This window comes from Rissa tridactyla, chromosome 16 (assembly GCF_028500815.1).
Source record: "Rissa tridactyla isolate bRisTri1 chromosome 16, bRisTri1.patW.cur.20221130, whole genome shotgun sequence".
Taxonomy (NCBI): domain Eukaryota; kingdom Metazoa; phylum Chordata; class Aves; order Charadriiformes; family Laridae; genus Rissa; species Rissa tridactyla.
In genome coordinates this window covers 8,312,378-8,337,344 of record NC_071481.1, presented here as the reverse complement: position 1 = coordinate 8,337,344, position 24,967 = coordinate 8,312,378, and the positions used below count along the sequence as shown (strand labels likewise).

The following is a 24,967-nucleotide window of genomic DNA, read 5'->3' as shown; positions in this document are numbered from 1 at the left end:
GGGAAGCGGCTGGGAGGCGATTCCCGGTCGATTCCTGGTCGGCAGAACGGGCGCTGCTCTGTCGGAGGGTGCCCTGCGGATGAATGCGAAGGGCTTGCGGCTTTTGGCATTTTTTTTCCCGTATTCTTTAAAAGAAGAACGACCCAAGGTAGGGGATTCTCTTGACAGGACGAAGGTTTTGTGGATTGTCTGGTAATTTTTGTTTGCTTTCGGTTTTTCTCGCTGTATTTGTCGGTGCCATCTGCCCTTTGAAGCCCCCGCATTGCTCCTCTGCTGGGGAGCCCCGAAGGCCCGTAGGTGCCACGCGAGAACCTCGGAGGTGTCTGTGTGTGTGCTGAGCGTGGGAGGTGACCGGCTGCATTGATGGACGATACATTCCCTGTTTCTCCCCCCAAAACGCCACCCTTCCGCCTTGTTTTCCTTAACCTGCTGCCTTGCAGGATCCCCCGAGGTCCTGTCCAGCAGCCCCTGGAGGATCGGATCTTCACTCCCACCGTCTCCGCTGTGTACAGCACCGTGAGTATCTGCGCAGGGCCCTGCCGCTGCCGGCACTCTTGCTTTTGAAAGGAGCGGGTTTTCCGAGCGTAAGGAAATGGCAGGGCTTTTTAAAAAACCAATACATTTAATAAGCATGCAATTTAAAAACCATACAATTTAAAAAATGCAAATTTTTTGCCGCCTAAAATAAATGATGCTGGATGAGGACGACCTTTTTTGCTGCATGTGAGTAGGAAAAAAAAGTCTTGGGGTTTTTGGGTCCGTTCGTTTTTTTTGTTAAATATCTATAGTTTTATTTAGCCGATATGGGTTTTTCTAACAGAGTTTCACCTGAGTAAAAACGTTACTGGCCGTAACTTCAGTCTGTTGGCTCCATCTCTTTCCTCCTGCATCTCGAAGGCTGGTTTCTTGGAGTGTGTCTTAGTGGCTGCACGTTTCTAATAGTTTTCTTATCGGAAAAACAATCAACGAAGAGTCGTTCTTCACGTGAAACATTCCATTACGCAGGGGAAGAAATGTTTCGCTTGTAGATGGAGTATTTGGGGTAGGTGCTGGTGGCTCGCTGTCCCGTATGTTTGTTTTTAAAGCTTGGTTATCGAGGAAATTTAGCTTAGAAACCTCGCAATGTTTATTTGGGAACGTATGATATCGTTTTCCTTTTATTCCTTTCTTTATTTCCAATGGTAATAGCTGGAAGCCCGGTGTTATTTATATGCTTTGCTAAATCAGCACAGCCCTCGGAAAAGTAATATTTTGCTTTTCCGGTGGGATAGCGCAAATATTTTTTTTAATGCCAAAAAAGACACTTTTAAGCTGCTCTTTTAATTATTTGGAAAACAGGAAGAAAAGCTGTAGATGGGAGAAATACAGTGAATTTTATGCGGTAACATAAGCTGCTTATAGAAAAACATAAGCTGTTTTTCTATAAAAAACGAGGGTTTTTTCCTTCCCCCTATTTGCGTGAATAGCTGCCGAGGGGGTTATCAGCTCCGTCTTCTCCACATGCGGAGTCCGGCTCTGGAGCATCTTTGGCCCCTTCCTTTTTTGGGCCGTAGAGCAGAGTTTTTTGTGACGGCCTCTTCCAGCGGGGAGAAGCCGTGCAAAGCCGAGCTTTGGGTAGGATGAAGCGCAGAAGTGCCGTCCCGCGCCCGTCAGACCGGGGAAGGCAGAGCCTCGGGTGTAGGTCCCTTGACCAGGGATGACCTGGTGGGCGGCAAAGGCTGGGCTACCACTCTGCCAGGGCTGAAGGTGCCGAGGTTTGTGGCTTTGACAGCAGCACATCGACACGCTCCAGCGGCCGACCGGTTTTTGATTATTTTTGCTAGCTCTCTCCTCAGTAGCACATGCACACCTATGTGTGTGTATCTACAGTCACGGGCAAAAAAAAAACCAAACCCAAAAGAACATAAACGTACAAACAGTTGTACTAAATAATTCAGTCTATATTATCCTTTATACACCCCATACAACACTTAAAAACCACTTTAAAAATGTCTGAATTCCTTCTGGGGGGGAAAAAAGAAGGTTCTTTTTTTCTATTCTTTCCTCCAAAGACATAATTCAGATGCCTGTAGGAAAATATGACTGTAAAAAAAAATTTAATGTAAAATATAAAAGTGACTGTGAAGGATGACCTAAAATAGCTTTTTCAGCGTGGAAAAAATACCACTCCTTGATATGTTACTCCCAGCCCTGGCTTCTATTCCCGTATCTTGGTTTTAGGCTTTAAGAAGACACAAGTTTGAAAGAAAATGTCATGCTTTAGGGAAAGGAGAGAGATTTCTCGGCTGGGTTCCTTTCTAGCTGCTGTTCGAAGCCCTTGGCAGATTGCAAATTCAGAGTAAGTCCTAGGAAAAATGAATTAGGAGGGAAGAGGCAGATGATGGGAGGTCCCTGACGAATTCATTCATCGTAGGTCTCTGATTTATTACGTTAGTAACAGCATCGTATATTTAAGGTCTGTGTTTGCAACAAACAGGTCATTTTGTAGTTTATGGTTTTTATGTGTAGCTTGTCTAGATCTTACAGAAGTCACGTAGTACGGAGGTACGGAAGAGAGCACTGTCTTCGGTGCCCAGGGGCTGCTTTGTCACTTCCACCTTTTATTTGCCCGGTCATCGTACGTGGGTTTCCACAGGGATTACACATCGCAGTTTCCAAATCCGTGTATTTTAGTGGAGGAGGGCTGGGGTGGGGGGAGATCTGTGGTCCCATACCTCCGCGTGGTGACTCTCAGCTCCTCGGGGTCTTCCCCGTAGGTTACAGTACGTCACGCGTGGGGTGGGAGGGCAAGTCATTGCAGATATGGGGCAACCCACACAGGAAACAACTAGTTTTAGTTAGATAAAGATGAAAAATAATTCGGTTATCCCTTCCATGCCCTTCCACGTTTATTATCAGCCCCTCAGTTGCACATTCCCGAGCTCTTTTTTTTTTTTTTTTTTTTTTTCCAGAACTACGTGCTGCTTGCCAAAAATAGGAAGGGAAAATCATGTGGCTTTTGCTATGAATCCCAATAATCCCCCCTGAAATAAAACCAGGGGAACATGTTTTCCCGTCGGGCAGAGACAGGGGGAGAGGAAGGGGCAAAGTGCGATTTCTCAGATGAAACGAAGTTCGTCCGAGAACTTGGAGATGCTCAAAATCTCCAACAAACCATTGGCAGAACCTCTTTCCCCATGAAATCATACTGGTATTAAAGACGCCTAACCTTGCCATGTAACATCGTCATTTATTTTATATAGCGTACTGTAGAAAATGCTGATATTTGGTAGGTTGGGTTTTGGTTTTTTTTTTTTTAATAAATCCATCAGTAGAATTATTTGAAAGCAAATCGCAGTTAGAAATAATGGTTTGAGCGAACTTATCTCGTAAAAATTTCCCCTCCTCGATAAAGGAGGATGCCACATTTGGATGTAAAGATGTGGGGTTTGTCCTGTAAGCAGCTTCTTCCCTGGTGTTTCCTAATTCCTCATACTGCAAGAAATGAATGCGGTTACTTTTACATCTGCTGTAGGATCCCAAACCCGTGGAATCTGGAAGGGGGAATGGAAGAAGGAGGAAATTTTGTTTCTGTTGTAAAATACTGCAAAGAAATATATTCAAGGAAGCTTTTAGGCTTGGAGGTGGAGGGCAAAGACATTGACTTCTAACAGAGAGGGAGCTGTACCGCTGGTGACCTGGCATAGCGGAGGCCACGGTGTGTGCCCGCGCCCCGGGTGACGGGGGCTGAGCTCTGCTGGGAACAAAATTAGTAGGGAGAAATGATCAGAGGCAGACGTGCTCCTCAAATTCAGCATGAGGCATGAGCTGGGAATCGTATCAGAAAAACAGCTGAGTTAACGTATGTCCGGTTCTCACGCAAAGAGCCTTTTTTGGCAGATGGCGGTGGAGGTTCGTAGCGGTGTAACACGTGAGCTCAAGCGCTGAAGCTTTGGACCAAAACTACTTTGGGATAAACTTTTTCCAGCTAAGGAACAACATCGACTCCTGGATGTGAACACTTTGGAAGGGAGTGTTAAAGCGATGTACGAGTTAGCCGAGCAGTGCGTGTGGGGCGGTCGGGGGTCGCCTCGAGCAGAGTTTCTGTAGCCCAGTTAGATCCGACGCTGGGTTCAAATTCTCCGTGTTCGTTGCAATCTCGCCGTGTCCCTTTGGAGCAGATACCGCCTCGCGTCAGGTTGCCCAACTGATGGCAAGGAAGTTAATGGGAAAGAGAGGTGTTGAAGAACCTGCTTGCCCCAGATTTTCATTGACTAAGGTTTGACTCCATCATTGGCTTCTTTGGGGGTTCGTTTGGTGGCTTTTCCCCCACGGCATGCCCGTTGGTGACCCCCTGCTAATTTCACGCCCAGCAGAGGTGCTGTGATTCGCCTTTGTGTCCTTTAAAGGGATCTTCCTGCCATGGAGAGAAGGCTGTCGAGAAGAGCTTAGGGAGGATTAGCTGCTCCGGCCGCCCTGTGCTTAAAGGGAAGGCTCCGGGTCAGGAGGCCGACCCCTGCCCGGGGAGGCTGCGAGAGGGATGCTCCATTCCCGGGATGCTGGCAGCGCTGCTTGGAAGCTGTTTTGCAGCAGCCCGAGCAAATAAATTGAATGCTGGAAATAAAGACGTTCTGTCCAAGTCTGAACCCTTTTTTTTTTTTTTTTTTTTTTAAATTGTTTAGGAAAAGAGCAGTTCTTAATGATAAACTCTTGTCCCCATCATCGAGGGATTTTTGTGGCGTGCTCTATCCATTCTGATCTAACCTCAAAGTTTCACGGATACGACTGTGTATCCAAAATTTAGGTAATTGGAGGGGGAAGAATAATCAAAAACTTGTGAAAGATGCTAAACCCCAAAGATTTAATCTCAAAAGGCGAAGAGAGAATTCCAGCCTGAGTTTTATTTCATGGTTCATTCATTATTTCCTTTAAAACACAAGCTTAAGGCTTCTGGAAAGCTAAAGTTAGCCTCTTGCTGCTCAGTTAAGGAAGAAAGAAAGTGATGCCCTAGCAAATTAACATGTAATTTTGTGTATACGTTTTTAGGAGAATCATTTAACCTCTAGATGTAAGAGGGATATTTGCTTCCGTAAGACCAAGTTTATGTTCTGCACAATCCCATTGAATAAGCAGAAAACCAAACCTCGGGCGCTGTGAGGGCAAACATCCCATAACACAAACGATGAGCTGGTGGAGGCCCTCCCTGCTTGATTTTTATAAAAATTAGTGAATAAATGCACAAATTCAGCAAGCTTGTCTTCCTTTATCACCTGTTAACATTCAAGTCTGTATGTTGTATTTTGGTTTATGTGCGAGTAGTTGGTCGTAGGAGCCAAGAGGAAGGTGCAGAAATACCCACGCTGCCGCAGCTGGCGTGCCAGGCGCTCTCTGCCTCTGCTGAGCGCAGCTCATCTTTTCGGAGGGTCCATCTTTTCGGGCTTGGCTAATGGTGGGAAGCGCGGTCGGGTCAACAGTAGACTGCCATCAGATACTGTCCGAGTGCGTTGTTGTCAAAGTATCAAGATGGTATGATTTTACGATCGTTCTGTTGCCTTAATTAGGCTTTCAAAGCAAATTTAGAATCATAAAATAGAATCATAGAATCGTTTTGGTTGGAAGAGACCTTCAAGATCATCAAGTGCAACCGTTAACCCAACGCTGCCAAACCCACCACTGACCCGTGTCCCTCAGCACCACGTCTGCCTGGCTTGTAAATCCCTCCAGGGATGCTGATTCCACCCACTGTCCTGGGCAGCCTGTTCCGATGCTTGACGACCCTTTTGGTGAAGAAATTTTTCCTAATATCCATCCTAAACCTCCCCTGGCGCAACTTGAGGCCGTTTCCTCTTGTCCCCTCGCCTGTTCCTTGGGAGAAGAGCCCGACCCCCCCCGGCTACCCCCTCCTTTCGGGGAGCTGCAGAGAGCGAGAAGGTCTCCCCTCAGCCTCCTCTTCTCCAGGCTGAACACCCCCAGCTCCCTCAGCCGCTCCTCATGAGACTTGTGCTCCAGACCCCTCACCAGCTCCATCGCCCTTCTCTGGACACGCTCCAGCCCCTCAGTGTCTCTTTTGTGGTGAGGGGCCCAAAAGTGGACACAGCCCTCGCGATGGGGCCTCGCCAGTGCCGAGTAGAGGGGGACGGTCACTGCCCACTCCTGCTGGCCACACTGTTCCTGACACGGGCCAGGGTGCTGGTGGCCTTTTTAGTAGGTCCAGACCTGCGTCCATGATGGATCTGCTCCTTGTCTGCTGCACTGCACGAGGATGTCCCATGGACCACCATTCCCACGGCTGCACAGCTTTCCTTTCCAGACTCAGAGCAGCGTTCCTTGCAGTCTTTAATTAGCCTCCAACCTGGGTTATTTGCGTGTTTTAATTTCCGAAGAGGACTGTGGAATGCTCACACTAGCCTGGGATATTATTAGTGCCTCTGTCCCTCTTGTCAAAAGTCCGTGTGGACTTGGGCGCTGGTGGAGATCAGAGGATGTCGGATGGCTCCGGCCTTAGTTGGAACAGTGTGTGCTCGTACGCGTGGGGAGATAACAGCCGGCAGTGTTTGAGGTATCACAGCTATTGCAAAATAACCTCTTTTTCTCCCCAAGAACCCACATTGAAGGAGACATCTTGGTGCTGAGTACGCACTCAACCTACTGATGGGGTTGTTTAGATGAATTATTTCCCTGTATTTTGTGTTGCTTTTGCTTCCTTCTCCCCCCCGCCCTTAACTGCGTTTTTTGATATCCATCGTGATACGTAGCCGCTTCTAAGCACCGGCTGCGGCTCGATTGACACGACGAGTCTTTCAGGGTTGTCTTAGGAGTCACGTAGGAGACTTTGATTTTCTTGGGGATGGGACGTGGAAAGTTTTACGCTGGTTTGGATTCAGCCGATGGAGGCTGTGCGCGTGCACCTGCCACGCTAGATCAGCCAGAAAAGAAGAGATTATTCCCCCCTGGGGAAGGGGAGGATCCAGCTGGGGACAGAGGATGAGGTTCTCTGCCTTGACCCACCCTTCCCTCCGACGAGCACAAGGGCTCTGTACATCTTCCCCCAGCAGACGGTCCTGGACCGTTTCCCAGCCTGGAGGAATTGCACGTGGCGCTTCTCGCTGCCGGTGCAGCTGGTTTAGTGGTTTAGGTAACGTAACGGCGGCATCGATACCGGGAGGGCAGTAAAACGACCTGGGAAAAAGCATTTGGTCATGAACTCTGTAACTTTTGCTGGCTTGGAGCTTGGTGCTAATACTCCGTTGGAGAACCAAGGGTTTCCTTCTGCCTCCTTTGCCAGTTTTGGGGATATATATATATATATACACACATGGATCTGCCTACGCAGCGGCAACGTCCCCTTCTAGGCGTTGCCTGTGTTGGGCTTTTCAGCGCCCGTAGCGACGTGGGGCTTTTCAGCAAGCAAAATACAGGTCTGGGAAAAAGTCGGTGAGAAGGGAGTGGAAAAATGTCATCGTGGTGAATTCCTGGGGGCTGTCACCCAGCGGTTATGCGATACTTTGTTTTCCTCTGATTCTCTGTTTTTGTTTTTTTTTCCCCCACTATAACGACTGTATAAAGTATATCTAATACACTTCCGTCATGGAGATAGTACAGTGGAGCAAGTATATGTGCCGTGAATATATTTTACAATGTTTTTCTTACTGTGTTTTAATTGGTGATTTTTTATAGAAGCTGAGAAAGGAGATAATTGCGTGCAAGGGTTGCTTTGGCATTTCATTCTTTGCTCGTGGCCAGGCCTTCAGATAACAGGGCCTCTGTGCGGTCCTGGTTTTCCTTTTTGGAGGGGGGAGTATGCAGGTTTCCCCCTTCGTTTTTTGTCGCTGGTAACGCGTATCCCTTTGCAACGTCACCATATTGTTTGATATTGGTGTTTCCATTATTGGTTATAATGGAAAGATCAGAAGATCCCAGGCCTGAAGTCAAAGGGATATTGCAAAGCAAGACCAGGGCGGTAAAACCCATCCGGTTCCTAGACATTTCCACCAGCGACTCCAGCTCCTGCTCTGACTTTTTCATCCTTCCTCACTTTCCTGAATCATATAAACAGTTAACATGATAGTACAGCATTTCACTTAGCTAAATATATATATTATTTTACATAGCTATATAAAGATGCTGCTAGCTGCTTTCTTAAAAATAAGATGACAGTATCTCTGCAGACTGGATTACTAATGTTATGTTTTACTAACAGTTTATCTCCACACAGGTAACACAAGTAGCAAGACAACCGGGTCCTCCTGCCCCATCCCCTTACACTGCACATGAAATAAATAAGGGACACCCAAATCTTGCTGCAACGCCACCGGGACATGCGTCGTCCCCTGGGCTTTCGCAGGTAAGACCCGGCCTTGGAGCAGAGCGTTCCCAGCTTCCCTCTTTTCCTCTCGCCCGATTCTCAGCTTTGCTGCTCAAAATTGGACATAGCCGTCGTGTCTGTGTCACCGGTGTATAAAACTTGATTAACGAATAGTGTCTTTATGCGGCTGGAACCTCGCAGTGACGTGTAGGTAGCGCTCAGGTTTATTAGGCATCAGTTCGTTGTTGGTTCTGTAACAGAAACTAAAAGCACCTTGAAAAATGATAGGAAATACTCACGAGGACTGTGCTTCGCCGTCGGGTCAGGCCGCTTTGGGGCACTTTAAATGCCGTAAAAGTGCCCCACGTCCTCTGTTCAGGGATGTTCCATTTCAGATGTTTTCCACAGGACGCTGCAACTCCGTCATTCTGCTAAGAAGTGGGGCGGTAAAACGAATGCTAATAAAAGGAACGAGACAAAGGACTGATTACGAAAAAAGTACAGAAGAAGAGATAAATAGGAGTTATAATAAGAATGGAGAAATAGCGTTTAGTAAGATATGTGGAATAAATTGGTCTTTTTGTAGTCTTTATTAGATGAATATTCTACAGGGTTGATGTGAGGGTGGAGGAGCTTATCTTAAAAAAGGAAGGGGCAAAAGAGACGGGTAATGGGGCACAGAAAGAGAAGATAAAAGTTACCGGGTTGGGGAAAGTGGGACACGTAAAAGCATTGAGGTTTTGAGATAGAGGAAAGCCTTGTGTTTCATTTGCTCTTATTTAATTTCTACTTGTTTGAATAAATGAGATAAAGCAGGAAGGCGCGAGCAGGTCGGCTGTTAAGGAGCGCGGATTCCCTGTGAAGGAGAGGTTCAGCGGGGAGGCAGGACGGGGAGCGGGGACGGGCTGTGCCCTGCGGCGAGGGGACGGCCCAGCCACGAGCCCGTCGCCGCGCTGGGAAAAGGCAGGTTTTCTTGTCCTCCTGCCGGCCTCTTTAATTCGGACGAAACATTAAACTGCAGCTGACCTTTTAGACTAGGAGATGCGTGAAAACAAATAAGGTCGCGTAAGGAACACGTCACCTTAATATTACGCGTTCGAGATAAAACTTGGTGGGAAAACTGGAAACCTGCGGTCGTGTTTGAAAATGTGCGAGTGCTCATCCTTTACGGAGTGGGAAATTAGAAGCCGAAGTATCTGTTCAGGGTCGCAAGAAGCTTGCCGGCGTTAGGCAGCGGGCTGGGAGCCGTTTCTCGCGCTCCTGCGGCGCGGTTGTTGGAAAGGAAGGCTCTGGGTTGAAGGCTGAGCCTCACGCGGCAGAGGGAGGACGGCGCAGGGTTGCAGAACAAACCTTAAGACGTTGTCTGGCTTGTGTCACGTATCAAGAAATTCATTCCTGGTAAACCTCATCAATAGAGGGAAGCTAATCATGTGGCAGATAAGAGGGGAAGAAAGAGAACATTCTAGCCAGCCTCTTTAAAAAAAAAAATATATTCTAATCAAGGGTGGATTTTTTTTGGTTTTTTTTTTTTTTCTTCCCTTAATATTTTCCTGTTGAGTCAGTGCATACGTAGAGCGTGGGCTCTGTGCCAAAGCAGCCCTCCAGCCGGCCGGGAAAGCGCTCGTTTCCTGTTCTGCTGGCTCTTATCGCCTTGGAAATGAGCGGCAGATTGTGTCACCCCGATGCCGCCGGTAGGAGCGGTTTGACCTTACGTCCTCCATGTCAGCTGAGGATCCTCCAGGGCTCCGGCGAGATATTTGTCCTCTGACTGCGTGGGGCTGGCCCTTGTGTGCTTAGCGAGAGACAGAAAAAGCACGATCCAAGGCTCCGAGGCAGGCGAAGCGTCGGTCATTGCGCTCTTTTGGGACTGGAGGGGAGTGAGGTGTGGGGAGCTTTCCCTGGGGGATTCCTACGGAGCTGGGATTTGGTAGCAAAGCGACGAAAATAATGGTTTCTGTTCATTCACAGCGTCTGCTCGCTTCTCAGGTATTGTCACTCTTGCGTTGTCCCGTCAGTTGACCCCTCTCATTGCAGCTGGAGGTGACGGTGAAGAGTTCAACTGGAAGTGCCTGCGCTTGGGACGCTTCCACCAGTGAGGCTTGAAAGGGGTTTGAGGCTCTTGACATAAATGGTTACAGGGTTCCCCGTCCTCAGAGGAAGTTTTCCAAACCCTTGACCTGTTACAGGTTTGGGTAAACTTCAAGGTGTTTTTTGTTTTGTTTTGTTTTGTTTTTTTTTATTTTATTTAACACTAGAATTCTGAGTATCCTTATGTATATCTCACATCGGCCCCTGTCAGGTGTTGAGTTTCGGTGTTATATTACGGTAAGAAATTCCCCAGTTGAGCGGAGCGCTGGATGAAAGTATTCCCTTCTCATCGCCTCCATCATTTTGCTCCTGTGGGTTTCCCTGAATGCCCTCTTGTGCTCGCGTTCAAAAACAAGGCGAGTGGAAGTTTCCGATTTCCAGACTACTTGTAGCTTTGTGAACTTCTATCGGGACGTCATTTATTTATTTTCTTTTAGGTAAACAAGCAAAACCCTTTAAGTCTCTCAGCACTTGGAAGTTTTTTCCGTGCTGTAATTGTTCTTTGTGTCTGATTCTTGAACGCCTTAAACCCCGGCTGTTTCCCTTTTGAGATAAAGGCACCCGAGCTGCCGTGGTGCTCTGATGAGTGGTTTATTACTGATTTCGTTAACAGCGATAGGACCCTTCACAAACTGCTCTGTACCTTAACAGCCCGCGCGACGCTGGGGACTGAACGCCCAACAAAGGTTGTCTTTGCGTTTGTCCAGTCGTGCCTAACGCGTGTGTGTGGTTGTGCATGGCAAGGGGGGGTGTGTGTGTGCGTGTGCGCGTGCGCGTGCGTGTTCTTGATTTGACAGTGTAATTAAAAAGGTGAGGAAGCGACCACTTTGTCTGAATTAGAATCTGATTAAGTGGTCATTGATTTCTCCAGCAGAGTCGTGACTTCGTGAATGCTCGTGAAGCTGCGTCTGTCCGAGGTAGGCAGTGCTGTTTAGGCAGCAGTGAATGAAATATTTACGTATGTTTTTGGGCTTCGGATGTCACTTAGGTCTAAAAATAATTTTGCTGGAGCGATAGAATATGTGTTACTTGTGTGGTCCCGAATCTCTCTGAGCGCGAGCTGTCACTCCGGGGCTCAGCAGAGAGCTCGGCCCCTTGCTTTTATCTAATAAAAACATCTCAGCATCCCTCCTCTGGGGCGCAGAGTCACTTTTACCCCTCCCTTCAGGTGGGGATGTTGCAGGAGCCGTGCTGCGAAGGAGAACGGAGGGCTTTCATCCATGCTGCCATTCCATAGTGCTCTCCTCGCCGTCCTGGCTGCTGTTAAAGCCGCCCGTTCCAGTAAGTCTGGATGGCGGGAGATGAGGTAATACGTTAAAACGCCGGGAAGTGATGAAAGGAACTGCTGTCCTTACCAACGCTCTGGGCACCGGACCGCTTCAAACCCCTGCGTGACGAGATGAAGCGTGGTGTGGCGTGTCCGTAAGAGAGCCTTTGGGAACGCCAGAGCAGGAGACGTAGGGGATATTTAGTGTCTCCTCTGGGAAGGAGTCAGGTGCAAACGTGTGTTGTACCTTCGTAGCTGCCTTTCCTTTCACTTTATTTAAATAACCAGAAACAGATGGTCGTGCGGTGCTGTGGTTTGGTGTCTTTTTCACTTGTTCTTCTACCTTTTCCATTTGACTTAGCCAAAACACGAGGGAGGCTTGCTGTTCCGCGTCCTCCAGAGGCTTTTGTAACAACCAGCCTCTGGCACTTTGCTGCCCTTCACAATTAGTTTCTGCAGCGAAACGAGAAGAGTTTGGCGGCGCTGAGAAACGGTCCCACACCCCCATCTCCGCAGCGAGAGACGGCGTTTCTGCTTCCCAAATTCCGGGGCCTTGAAATCATCCTGCTGCTCTCAGGAATGTGGTGAACTCCGCTGGCGTTGGGGAATGCGCAGCACATGTTGCTGCAGTGATGTTATGGCCAGATGTGGCCCCACGTACATAAAATTTCTTATTTTTGTTGTTCTTCGGGCGAAAGGGCCCCTCGTACAGGCTGGGAGAGGGGGGACGCGTCTCCTCTGCCTCCTCTCTTGGCTTGCAGGCTTCAGAAGTGGCTCCTTGAGAATATTGGCTCTCTCAGTGCGCAGAGGAAAGGAGAAGTCAGTGAAAAAGGAGCACAGAAGTTTCCCCTTGGGCACGGCTACCGGGGCAAGTTAACCCTGAGAGGAGGTAGGGCATGGATGTGCAGCGTGGCCGGCACCGCAGGGTATCTGCTTGCCCCGAGCTCTCCCGTCCCGTGATGGACGTGAGGGTCCAGGGCAGGCAGAGAACCTTCACGCAGGCGGTTAACACAAAGCAGCTGAAACGCCGTAAATCTGCCCCCCTGCTCCGGCTTTACGTTACAGTAATTTACGGTGTAGCCGTGCCTTAAGGCGGGAATAATGAGAAAGCGGAGCTCTTCCAAACCAGCCGGGCTGGGGCTTGGGAGGAGGCAGCAGCAAAGTGCTTCCCTCTCTCCAGCGAGCGATGGAAAGAGGAGGAGGGGGCTCCTCCGGTTGTACCGTGCAGCATGCAAAGCTCAGGGCGTCAGGAGGAGACGATTTCGTCCCTCCTCGTGACCTGGGAGTGTTTTGCAGGATCCCAAGGAACAAGTGCAGGGGGTTCTGGCGCCTGAGATGAAGCAGCAAGGGAGGGGAATGGTTTGGAAAAGACTCTTGGCTTTCTCCGCCTCAGCTTTAAACCTGCGGGCTCCCATGCGTGCGCCGAGGGATTCTTTTACTCCAGGACCACAGTGTGTAAGCACCGACCGACCGTGCTTGGAACAAACGGCCAGGAATTTCCTCTGCAATCAGGGAAAGCTTTAGCTCTCGTTAAGAGCACGCTGTGCACCGAGCAGAGCTTCGTGCCCACGGCTGCCTCTTGGGCTTAAAATGATGGAGTATCCGGTTAGTGGAGGACCCTGTGGCACCCACGGAGACCTTCCTCTGAAGCTGCTGTAGTTATTGACAGCTGTGTTTAATAATTCTTTATTTCTAACAACGTCGAGATAGGCCCGCAGAAAACAAAAGTACAGGAGAGCCGAGTTCTCAGGATGGTGGTGTACAGAGACCTTGACTTTTAGGTGGCTGATTTAAATCCAAAACAGATTGTACCAGCTGAAACTCGTTACCGTCTGGTTCGTTGCCTTAAGTGAAAAGAGTTTTGTGGTCTCGTTCTGGTCCTCAAAAATGTCACCAGCGCTAAATTAGCGTTTGTAATAGCGGTGAGACATTCCTTAGTACCTTAAGGTCTGGGGACGCGTGCCAGGACGCGGCGTCTGCGTGCCATCTGTGGCGTGTGCACAGGCAATCCCCCAGCCCCTCGTTTCTTATCTTGGATCCTTTCTACGGGAGCCGGAACCCTGCTAGAACCATGCGGTTTATTCGGTACTTCCCTCCCATCCTTCACAGCCCGACTTAGATTGTAGACGCTTTTCATAAAACGAGGTTTATTAATGAAGTGGGTTGGAAGGAGGAATGTAATTTCATCGGAACCTCGCCCGTTGGTGCCCGGCGATAAGTCAGGTGCCCTGGGATGTCGCGGGAGTTACGGCGGCTCATCCCTCCTCCTGGTTCGTGGCGTGTGAACTACGCATTATGCTCGTCTTCTCCCAGCTACTCCCCCGTATCCCAGTCCGTGGAGACTTTGCTATGCGTAAAGTCAAATAATAAACCTCCACGGCCCCTGGAGTGCAAGGGGCTCCCTAATTTCATCGTCTCGTTTGTACTTAGGCCCCATCCGTCACTTTCTGTGCTGGGAGAGCATCTTTTGTGGACGCCTTGGTTGGAGTCGCTTCTCCGAGCTTTGCAGGGAACTCTTCACCCCGAGAGCTTTTCCGTACAGGAACTTCCTTGTTTTATATAAGGCGCCATTATAGCGGATTTCACGCCAATAAAAAAACACACAGAGTCCCGTAACTTGTAGAGCAGGTAGAGTTGTCAGTCGGGATGTTAATTAGCAATTAATCGTCTTCGCAGACACAACGATGTGGACCCAGAATGGAAGATTAAACTTCTCCTTGTGTAAGTGGAGAAGTCGGACCAAGGAAGAAGGTCGCACGTGCGTGCTGCCCCTCTTCTGCCTCCAAACAGCGGATCTCGGCACCTTCGCTCTCCTGTCCGTACCAGATAACGCGGATAAAGAAAAATTTAAACAACAAACTCTTGATGCTGCTTTGTGGGCAAGAAACCTGCCTTCCAGAGACGTGCGTTAATGTCGTCTTCTGAGCGGTTCAAGGATCTGACCTCTCGTACTTCTCGCTTCTTTTCTTGCGCGCTTCTCTACATCCGGGTTGGGCTTCCTCGCGACGCGTATTGTGAATGCAGCTCGCTAATTCTGAGCTTGCAGGAATACACGCCTGCAGGTGGAGATTTGTGAATGCGAGTTATTTAGTAGCTGATAAATCCAGGAGAAGCGTAATCTTCTTTTGGCCGTTGTGCTAAAGACCTGCTGGAAGTGCAGCTGAACTCTCTGTTTTGTAATAGGATTAGTAGGTTTTTGATGAGGTTAATAATGCTGGGAATATTTGCTCGTATAACGTATTTCATTCTTTTTGATTTATTGCTGTGTTTTTTACCTCCTTAGTCTGCATCTGGGCAAATCTGTGCTGGAAACGTAAAGCGTGTCTGGGGCTCGACACCTGCCGTGGGCGCCTTTCGGGCTTCAGGGGGCTTTTGTGTAGGGATGCTCCGCTCCGTGGGTGTCTTCGAATTCAGGGAGAGCAGCTGGGTGTAAGAGCTGCAAGTTTGCTGGTGGCACAAAGCCGGGGGGGGTGGCTGACACAGCAGGAGGCCGTGCCGCCATCCAGAGAGACCTGGACAGGCTGGAGAGTTGGGCGGTGAGGAACCTTATGGAATTCAACAAGGGCAAGTGCAGGGTGCGGCACCTGGGGAGGAATAACCCCCCGCACCAGGACAGGTTGGGGGTGACCTGCTGGAGAGCAGCTCTGTGGGAAGAGACCTGGGAGTCCTGGGGGACAACAGGATGCCCATGAGCCAGCAATGGGCCCTTGTGGCCAAGAAGGCCAATGGCATCCTGGGGGGCATCAAGAAGAGCGTGGCCAGCAGGTGGAGGGAGGTTCATCCTCCCCCTCTGCTCTGCCCTGGGGAGGCCACAGCTGGAGCGCTGGGTCCAGTTCTGGGCTCCCCGGTTCCAGAAGGACGGGGAACTGCTGGAGAGGGGACAGCAAAGGGCTACCAAGGTGCTGAGGGGACTGGAACCCCTCTCTGATGAAGAAAGGCTGAGGGATTTGGGTCTCTTCAGTCTGGAAAAAAGACGGCTGAGGGGGGACCTTATCAACGCTGATAAATACTGAAAGGGAGGGTGTCAGGAGGATGGGGCCAGGCTCTTCTCAGTGGTGCCCGGCGACAGGACAAGGGGTAACGGGCACAAACGTGACCATGGGAAGTTCCACCTAAACACGAGGAGGAACTTCTTTGCTGTGAGGGTGGCAGAGCCCTGGCACAGGCTGCCCAGAGAGGTGGGGGAGTCTCCGTCTCTGGAGACATCCCAAACCCCCTGGAGGCGTTCCTGTGCCACCTGCTCTGGGTGACCCTGTTCTGGCAGGGGGTGGGACGGGGTGATCTCCAGAGGTCCTTTCCCACCCTGCCAGTCTGGGATTCTGTGAAAGGAGATCTGGGATGGTGGGGAAGGCGTAACGTAGCTTCAAATGACGATTAACGCTGTTAACTTTAATAATTATTTAACCTTGGAAACAGTTAACTTTCAAAAGGTACGATGTAGGTGGAACGAATGAAGTAGTTTTAAGATCTTTTAACTTAGGGCGGACTGGAAACAGCCTTTAATTAATTTTTTTATTTATTTCTGAACAAGGAAAGAAAGAAAGAAAAATCTGTGCAATTTTATCACATCCATGTGCAAAGGAGGAATTGCAGCGCAAATGCCCAGTCTAGTTAGGACGAGGTCTGCTTGCCGACCCGCCCCCTCGCTGCTGCTGCTACTACGTTTTGCAGTGGAAGATTGCTTTGAGAGGCGTCTTTAGTACTTCTCCCTGTGGCCTTGTGTGCCCGGGGAGGGAAGTCAATGTGTTTTTTCTACTGCTGCTTGAAGCTTGCTTTTTCAGGAGTAGCCCTCGCCTGGCTCGGAGTCTTCCCTGGCCCGTCCGCCCTGCTGTAAAGGGAGTTATTGTGAGTACGAAAGCGCTCGCAGTAGGTGTCTTGGCCACAAAACGGCATCCTGGATGCACGACCAAGCGGAAGGCTTTTCTTCTGGCTTGTGATACTATTGTGAATCAAAAGCAGTTTTAAAATCGCCAGTAACTTGTGTCATTTTAACAGAAAATCAAACTCCTCCGTAGCTGTTTGAAAATTCCACAGACCCCTTTCTTCAGGACTTCCCTGTGCACATTTTCTGTTCTCGCAGTCCTGTGGACCGCGCTTTATTTTGGTGCTTTTCCGACTTTTACCGCTTGTGGAACCACATTTTTGTTCGTAAATATAAGACGACAAAATAATGCGAGGCGAGTTGCCATTTTCTTGTGCTTAATAATTTCTATTCTGGTATTCCTTCTGTAATAATACCTTCTGTTCCGTGCAGTTTAGCAGATGTTTCTGTGCATGCTCCAGAAAACGTGTAGTTTCTTAAACAAACCCAACGTGTTGCAGAAGGCAGTATGTCCCAATAAACACCGAAGTCAGCCCAAAAGTCAGAGTTTTACACGGTCTGTATTTTAGAAATGTATAGGGCATAAAATATCCCTGCCACTAGATAAAACTGGGGAGAAGGAGCCCTTGACTTGCTGGAGTCCACCGTTAGCTGTGGTGCCAGCCTGGGGAACTGAAGAATCACCTCTGGAGGCGTTTCTCCCTTCAGTAGTGGGGACCTACCCAACAGGGTGAGGGTCTGAAGTCAATGAAGAGCGCGGTTCTCCCGCCAGCTGACGTCTCAGTGTGCTGCTTTCCTCTCAGGACACTAAAGGGTTTGATGGTTACAGAGCAGTAACTCCACTTTTGGCTCCTTGTAGCCTGCAAGGGCCGTGCCCACGTTCTCCATAGATCCCTCCTCATGGTGCTCCTAAAAACCAGTAATTCATTTAGTTGCTATAAACTGTCCGAATTTGCACAAAGTTACACGCATTGGTGTTTCTTCAGTGTAATGCAGTAAAACTTGAACATTTTATCCGTTTGCTGCCATAGACTCATAAAGTGGTTGAGGTTGGAAGAGACCTGGAGATCATCCAGTCCAAGTGCCTGCTGAAAGCAGGGTCAGCTAGAGCAGGACACTCCGGACCGTGTCCACTTGGCTTTTGAATATCTTCAAGAATGGAACCATCCATGGTCTCTTCTCCCAAGGAACAGGCGACGGGACAAGAGGAAACGGCCTCAAGTTGCGCCAGGGCAGATTTACGGAATCACGGAATCTTCAGAGTTGGAAGGGACCTCTAGAGATCATCTAGTCCAACTCCCCTGCTAGAGCAGGATTGCCTAAACCACATCCCTCGGGGCTGCATCCAGGCGGGTCTTGAAAATCTCCAGAGAAGGGGACTCCACACCCTCCCTGGGCAGCCTGTTCCAGTGCTCTGTCACCCTCGCCGTAAAGAAGTTTTTCCGTGTATTTGAACGGAACTTCCGATGTTCCAGCTTGTGCCCATTGCCCCTCGTCCTGTCGCTGGGAACCATTGAAAAGAGCCTGGCTCCGTCCTCCTTAAACCCACCCTTTAGATACTTGTAAACATTAATCAGGTCCCCCCTCAACCTTCTCTTCTCCAGGCTAAAGAGTCCCAGCTCTTTCAGCCTTTCCTCATCAGGGAGATGCTCCAGTCCCATAATCATCTTGGTTGCCCTACGCTGGACTCGCTCCAGTAGTTCCCTGTCCCTCTTGAACTGGGGAGCCCAGAACTGGACACAGTACTCCAGTTGTGGCCTCACCAGTGCAGAGCAGAGCGGGAGAATGACCTCCCTCGACCTACTGGCCACAGTCTTCCCTATGCAGCCCAGGATGCCATTGGCCTTCTTGGCGACAAGGGCACACTGCTGGCTCATGGATAATTTGCTGTCTACCAGGACCCCCAGGTCCTTCTCCTCAGAGCTGCTTCCCAGCATGTCCGCCCCTAACCTATACTGGTGTTTGGCATTCTTCCTTCCCAGGTGCAGGACCCTACACTTGCTTTTGTTGAACCTCATTAGGTTCTTCTCTGCCCAGCTCTCCAGCCTGTCCAGGTCACGCTGGATGGCAGCACGGCCCTCTGGAGTGTCGGCCACCCCTCCCAGCTTGGTATCATCAGCAAACTTGCTGAGGATACACTCTGTCCCCTCATCCAGGTCATTAATGAATATATTGAACAAAATTGGTCCAAGTATTGACCCCTGGGGGACACCACTCGTTACAGGCCTCCAACTGGACTCTGTGCCGCTGATCACAACCCTCTGGGTTCTGTCACTGAGCCAGCTCTCGATCCACCTCACTGTCACCTCGTCTAGCCCATACTTCCTCAGCTTCCTAATGAGGATGTTATGGGAGACAGTGTCAAAAGCCTTGCTAAGGTCAAGGTAGATGATCCAGAATGAGTCGTTCCATTACCTTCCCAGGGACAGAGGTGAGACTAACTGGCCTGTAGTTCCCTGGGTCCTCCTTCTTGCCTTTTTTGAAGATTGGAGTGACGTTAGCCTTCCTCCAGTCCTCAGGCACCTCTCCTGTTCCCCATGACTTTTCAAAGACGATGGAGAGTGGTCTAGCGATAACATCTGCCAGCTCTCTCAGCACTCGCGGGTGCATCCCGTCAGGGCCCATGGATTTATGAATGTCCAGCTTGGCCAAGTGGTCTCTGACCCGGTCCTCCTCAACTAAGGGAAAATCTTCCTCTCTCCAGACCTTCCCCCTTGCCTCCAGGGTATGGGATGCGTGAGGGATGGCTTTATCAGTGAAGACCGAAGAAAAGAAGGCATTCAGTAACTCTGCCTTCTCTGTGTCTTCCACCACTAGGGCACCCGTCTCATTCATCAGTGGACCTATATTTTCCCTAGTCTTCCTTTTTCTGTTGATATACTGGAAAACTCTCTTCTTGTTATCTTTAACTGCAGTGGCCAAGCTGAGTTCTGATTGAGCTTTGGCCCTTCTAATCTTCCCCCTGCATAGCTTTGTTATATCTTGATAATCCTCATAAGTTGCTAAACCCCTTTTCCAGAGAATGTAAGCCTTCCTTTTTTTTCCTGAGGTCCAGCCAAAGCTCTCTATTTAGCCAGGCTGGTCTTCTTCCCCGTCGGCTCGTCTTTCGGGACATGGGGATGGCCTTCACCTGTGCTTCTAAGAGCGCCTGCTTGAAGTATGACCAGCTTTCCTGGGCACCTTTGCTCTTCAAAACTGCCTCCCAAGGGACACTCTCAACCATGCTCCTAAACAGGCTAAAGTCTGCCCTTCGGAAATCCAAGGTGGCAGTTCTGCTGGCTCCCCGCCTCCCTTCACCAAGAATTGAAAACTCTATCATTTCATGGTCACTCTGCCCAAGACGACTTCCAACCTTTACATCCCCCACAAGACCTTCTCTGTTAACAAACAGTAGGTCCAGTAGGGCACTTCCCCTAGTAGGTTCCTTCACCAGCTGTGTTAGGAAGTTGTCTTCCACACACTCCAGGAACCTCCGGGACTGTTCCCTCTCTGCTGTGTAGTATTCCCAGCGGACATCCGGGAAGTTGAAATCCCCCACAAGAACAAGGGCAGATGATCGCGAGACCTCTGCCAGCCGCTTATAGAATACTTCATCGGTTTCTACATCCTGATTAGGGGGTCTATAACAAACTCCCATCACGATATCTGCCTTGTTGGCCTTCCCCTTGATTTTTATCCATACACACTCAACACTGTCATTCACACTGTTGAGTTCCAGACATTCAAAACCGCCCCTAACATAGAGGGCCACCCCACCACCTCTCTTCCCTTGCCTATCCCTTCTGAAAAGCTGGTAGCCATCAATTACAGCACTCCACTTGTGTGTGTCTTCCCACCACGTTTCCGTGATGGCAACCACATCATAGTTTCCCTGCTGCACGATGGCCTCCAGCTCGTCCTGCTTATTCCCCATGCTGCGTGCATTAGTGTAGATGCACTTCAGTTGGGTTAATTGTCCTACCACTTTCTTGGGGGGACAGGCCCTGATTTGCACCTGATCATTCTCGGACACTACTGTAGTTACCAAATTATCACTACTCCTTGTGTCTATGCTGCCACACAATTCACTATCCCCCACCATCGCTGAGACAGGCTGCAAGGATCCATTTAGGATGGATATTGAGAACAATTTCTTCACTGAAAGGGTCGTCAAGCATCGGAACGGGCTGCCCAGGACAGTGGTGGAGTCGCCATCCCTGGAGGGATTTAAAAGCTGGGCAGACGCGGTGCTGAGGGACACGGGGTAGCGGTGACTTGGCAGCGTTGGGTTGATGGTTGGACTTCATGATCTTGAAGGTCTCTTCCAACCAAAACGATTCTGTGGTTGTATCCTTAGAGACAGACAGAAGACGACAAGTTTTTTTGGAGCTTTTTGTTGGGTCGTGGAAGAAAGGCTCAAACTTGCTGCCGCTCTTTGGGCAGTAGCGTGGACTGGGGCTCTCGACTGGCTGCGGGTTGTGTTCTGAGCACAGATATTCATCCCCAACGTTCATGTTCTGGTTAAATCAGGGAAAAATTTTACCGAGCGGATGAAAGACACTTTGTAAACTCAAGGGTGTCTCTGCTGAGTCGCAGGGGTCTGCAGTTTGGAATTTCTCCTTACCCATGTTGGAATTTGTCCCCCCATCACACACAGGCACGCACAAGCTCAATATTTTTGAGTACCTTTATTACGGAAAATGCTAATTCCTTAATTATGTGTTGGTTATTACCAACCCCCCACCCCCCGCAGGCTGGGAGGAACGTGCTGCAGTCAAGGCAGGGACTGTCATTTCAGTCCCTGCAAGAAGCCAAGTAAATCCCGACTCGTATTTACAGATGGTATGAAATGAAAATCTACTGGGGCGTTATCCTTGCCCTCGTGCCTTCGCTAACGGCAGTTCGGAAGCTGGGCAGATTCTGGGTTGATGGATTTAATAAACAAGTGTCTTTGGGAGGGGGACAGCCACCAGCAGGACACCTGGCCACCCCGGTGTCTCCAAATTACACTTGTTTAAGTATTTCACTCCGCGTCTTCAGCTGACGGCATCGGTGCGGTCTGACATTGGGCACAGGCTTATCAGCTTCAGCCCCTTATCTTTTTTTCTTTTTAAAAAAAAGCAGAAAGATTGTTCTTTCCTCCCCAAAGCGTGTGTTTTATTTACCTTTGCACCGTGTTAAGGGTCGGCCGCGTTCAGCGGTGTAGCTGCTGATAAAATAATTGCAATTATTGTGTTAAACGCGGGGGGTGAGCCTGAACTTTGGGGAGCTAGCGTGTCCGAGAGGGACGCTTTCTGTCTTGCTTTTCCTTTTCACCCTCCTCCTTTGTGACATCCCTGCGGGAATAGTAAGGCAGTGTCTCGGGCAGGAAGGAAAGGAGCGCGTCCCTTGCGTCTGGATCGTCCTCCGCACAAACCCGCATTGTCCAGGGAAGAGGAAACCACGTTTCCTTCGCTGCCTTCCCTCGATGGGAATCTGATTATTTCTGTTCAAGCAGGAAAAATGGCCCGCGGTTCTGTGGTCGTCATTCGGGACTCCGTTTCCCCGTTGGGATGGCTGCCTCCTCCCGCTCGAATGCCTGACCCTAAATCATACAAAGCCATAAAAAAGGGTGTTAAAAATGCAGCGGGGCAGGTAGCGACGCCCACGGTGTACCCCGAGACAAACTGCTGTAGAACTAGAGGTCACAGTGGTTGAGCCACGTTCGCAGGAGAAATAATTCCTCCTGGCTCGGGGTATTTTTATCCTTTGTAAGGCTGAGTTTAATATTTACCGACACGGGGAATTCTCCTGGAGGCTGGGCTTAGGGAAGAAGGGAGGCGTGGAAGCCGGCGTGCTTGCGAGGAGGAGGAGAAGGGAGGATGCTGATGGCAGCGCAGGTTCTTCTCTGCTTGTTCCTCTCGTCTTAGGTGGGGTGAATTCTCAGGTGAATCCCTAAAATCCACACCAGCTTTACGGGGCGAGGCACCCGGAGCTAACCGAGTATCTGGCGTTTTGAGGAAAAGGCTTTTGAAAAAAACCCCAGGTGTTTAAAGAAACGCACCAAACAGTCACGGTTCCTGTCTACTCTTTCCTTCCATCCAAATCCGAACCTTGAAGCTTCCTGAGAAATCCCACGTGCGGAGACTTTGTACCAGTGTCACGAGCCGGTCCCGTCCCAGCCCCTTCGGCAGGAGCAGGGTTTTCGCGCTATAATCGTGTTAAATTCCGTTTTAAAGTGGGAACGGTTAATCTGCCTAACCCGTTGAGCGTCACGGAAGAGCTGTGGTACTTGCAGCGTTGATTTTAACGGGGCTTTGAGTGTTCCGAGCAATAGGTACCGATCTACGCAGAAACCCAGAGTGTTTTCAAGTGACTGATGCATCCTACAGGGCAGCGGCACTGGCTTAGAGAGAGTCAGCAGGGTGAAACCACCACGTATTTTTATTTTCCGGAGATGCTATGATGAGGAGAAGCTGATTTCGGTGATGCCAGATAATTTGCAAACGAGCTGCTTAAAAAATTTGAAATTCTTGGTATACCGAAAAAACCTGCATTTTCAAACATGCAGCTGTGGATGAGGACTTATGTTTAATTTGATAGCAGGTTTGGTGATATGCAGTTCAAGTATCGTTGTACATAACAAAAGCTGAACTACGAGCATTTAGAGGGAAATTGTCCTTATTTATTGGTTTAATCATTTTTGTGCTATTTTTAAAGCTGCAAAGCTGCGACGGTTCACAGGAGTAGTGTGGGAATATGATTTTATGCATTATTTGAGAGGGGAGAAAAGCCTGAAATGAATAAATTTAATAATTCCGGCTTCCCCATCATTGTTTGTAATATTTGCAGCTGGTTCCATGTGTTGCAGAATGACGTTACAGATATTACAGACTTTTTTTTTCCCCCCCGCCATACTCAAATGTAGTCGCGTTATACAAGTCATTGGAGAGAGCCGCTTCGGAGTCGCCGTGCCGCTGTTCTGCTGAGGGCAGGGCACGCCGGGGCGGGGGGGGGGGACGGAAAAAAAAAGGCGATAGATTTGAATTCTCTAGTTACTGAAATAGCAATAAAAATCGAGTTGAAAAGCAACGCCGGAGCTGAGTAATGGCGTGTTTGTGTTCAGCGCAGGAACCAACCCGAGGTGGCTGGGGCCCAGGTTTCCCGGTGCTGCGGTGACCTTGGTGCCGGTCCAGGGGTCCTTTTGGGGTGTCAGAGCGGGTCAGTCCCGCGGCACTTCTGGGAGCTGCTTTGGCACTTACTTCTCGTTCCCCGCAGGACTTTATGCAGCCCTTGGGAGGGCTGTTGGAACGACGGAGGTGTTGGGGTTTTGTTAGACGTTTGCCCCCAAGGGGGGGGTGTTTCTAGCACAATAACGTCACCCTGAGCGCAGCTGAGCCTGGACGGGCAGAGAGGTGCCGAGACGGTCTCGTGGGGCTGTTTCGGCTTCTCTTAGTGTTGGTTTGTGAGTGCAGGTGGAGTAAAAGATCTAATTCTTTGCTGTCTGAACTCTTCCCGCAGGGTGCTAACTCCATGTGAGGTAGCTGGATTTTGGGCATCTCCAGAGATGCCACCGTTGGGAACTCAGTAACTTAGTTTAAGAGTATTTTATTTGGTCTGTTGCCAACATACTAATTTTAGGTCAAAAGCTGCTTCACCTCCGGTTCGGTCACCTCTGCTGTGGGTGCTGCAGCCCCGGGAGGATGGCAAGGGGGAGACAGCAAGAGCAGGAACCTCCTCATCCCTTCCCCTCGATGCTACCGGTGTTCGTAGCTCAGCACCCGGCTGGAAAAACGAGCCTTTGGTTTGCAGCGTGTCTCGGAGGCTGTAGCTGTAGGAGATTGTGGGCTGTTCTCGGATGCTCTGGCTGGAGCCGTTATCTCTGCCTTGCAACAGTACCGCTTTTCGTAGCAGATGGTAAAATAGAATCTTGCTGTAACATTCAATCTTTGGGAGTTTTAAACTTTTAAAGAGTCACTCGAAGCCAGCGGTGCTGCTGAAAGAGCACAGGAACGGGAGCAAAGAGGCGGGTCTGGGGGAAGGCAGGAGACCGGCTTCTCCCCACGCGGCGAGTCCGTGCTGATACTCACCTAACACCGAGGCCATCCAGAAACCAAGGCTTGAAGGAAAATAAAGGTGCTGGGTTTGTAGGAGGGGCGGTCCGAAGAACTGCAGCTCTGGCGTGCGCTTGCCTGCGGGGGAGTTCATTAGGTGGAAATGAAGATACAGGTTTTAAATTATAATCCTCTTACTTTTCAAGAGCTGAATGCTGAGAGATTACGGGGTGCCGCCCGGCTGCAGTCGTTTGGGTAGCGCAGTGATGCGGTTCCAGGCGGTGGGAGGGCAGAGCAAACCCAACCCAACAAACTGGCGACGATTCGGGATCCAAAGCCGTGTCCTTGCTGGCACCATCCTTCCGCCCTCGTGAACCGAGGGGCACTTTGTGCGGCTGCGGGGGATTTCTTCACCTGCCTCCGAAGCCAAACTCCTGCCATCCAGGGGCCAGCGTCCCAGGGAACGCCTTCTCAGGCTGTAGGAGCAGCCCCAA

The 24,967-nt window shown here is 49.7% G+C and overlaps 1 protein-coding gene across 1 annotated transcript in view; it reads left to right on the top strand.

Moving 5' to 3' along the window:
- Window positions 1-440: 440 nt before the first annotated feature.
- Window positions 441-24,967, top strand: part of EIF4G3 (eukaryotic translation initiation factor 4 gamma 3) — a 112,434-nt gene continuing 87,907 nt past the window's right edge. Inside the window, 2 exon segments of the mRNA XM_054222094.1 lie at window positions 441-516; window positions 8,180-8,323. The gene's annotated coding sequence lies outside the window, so the exon portion shown is untranslated.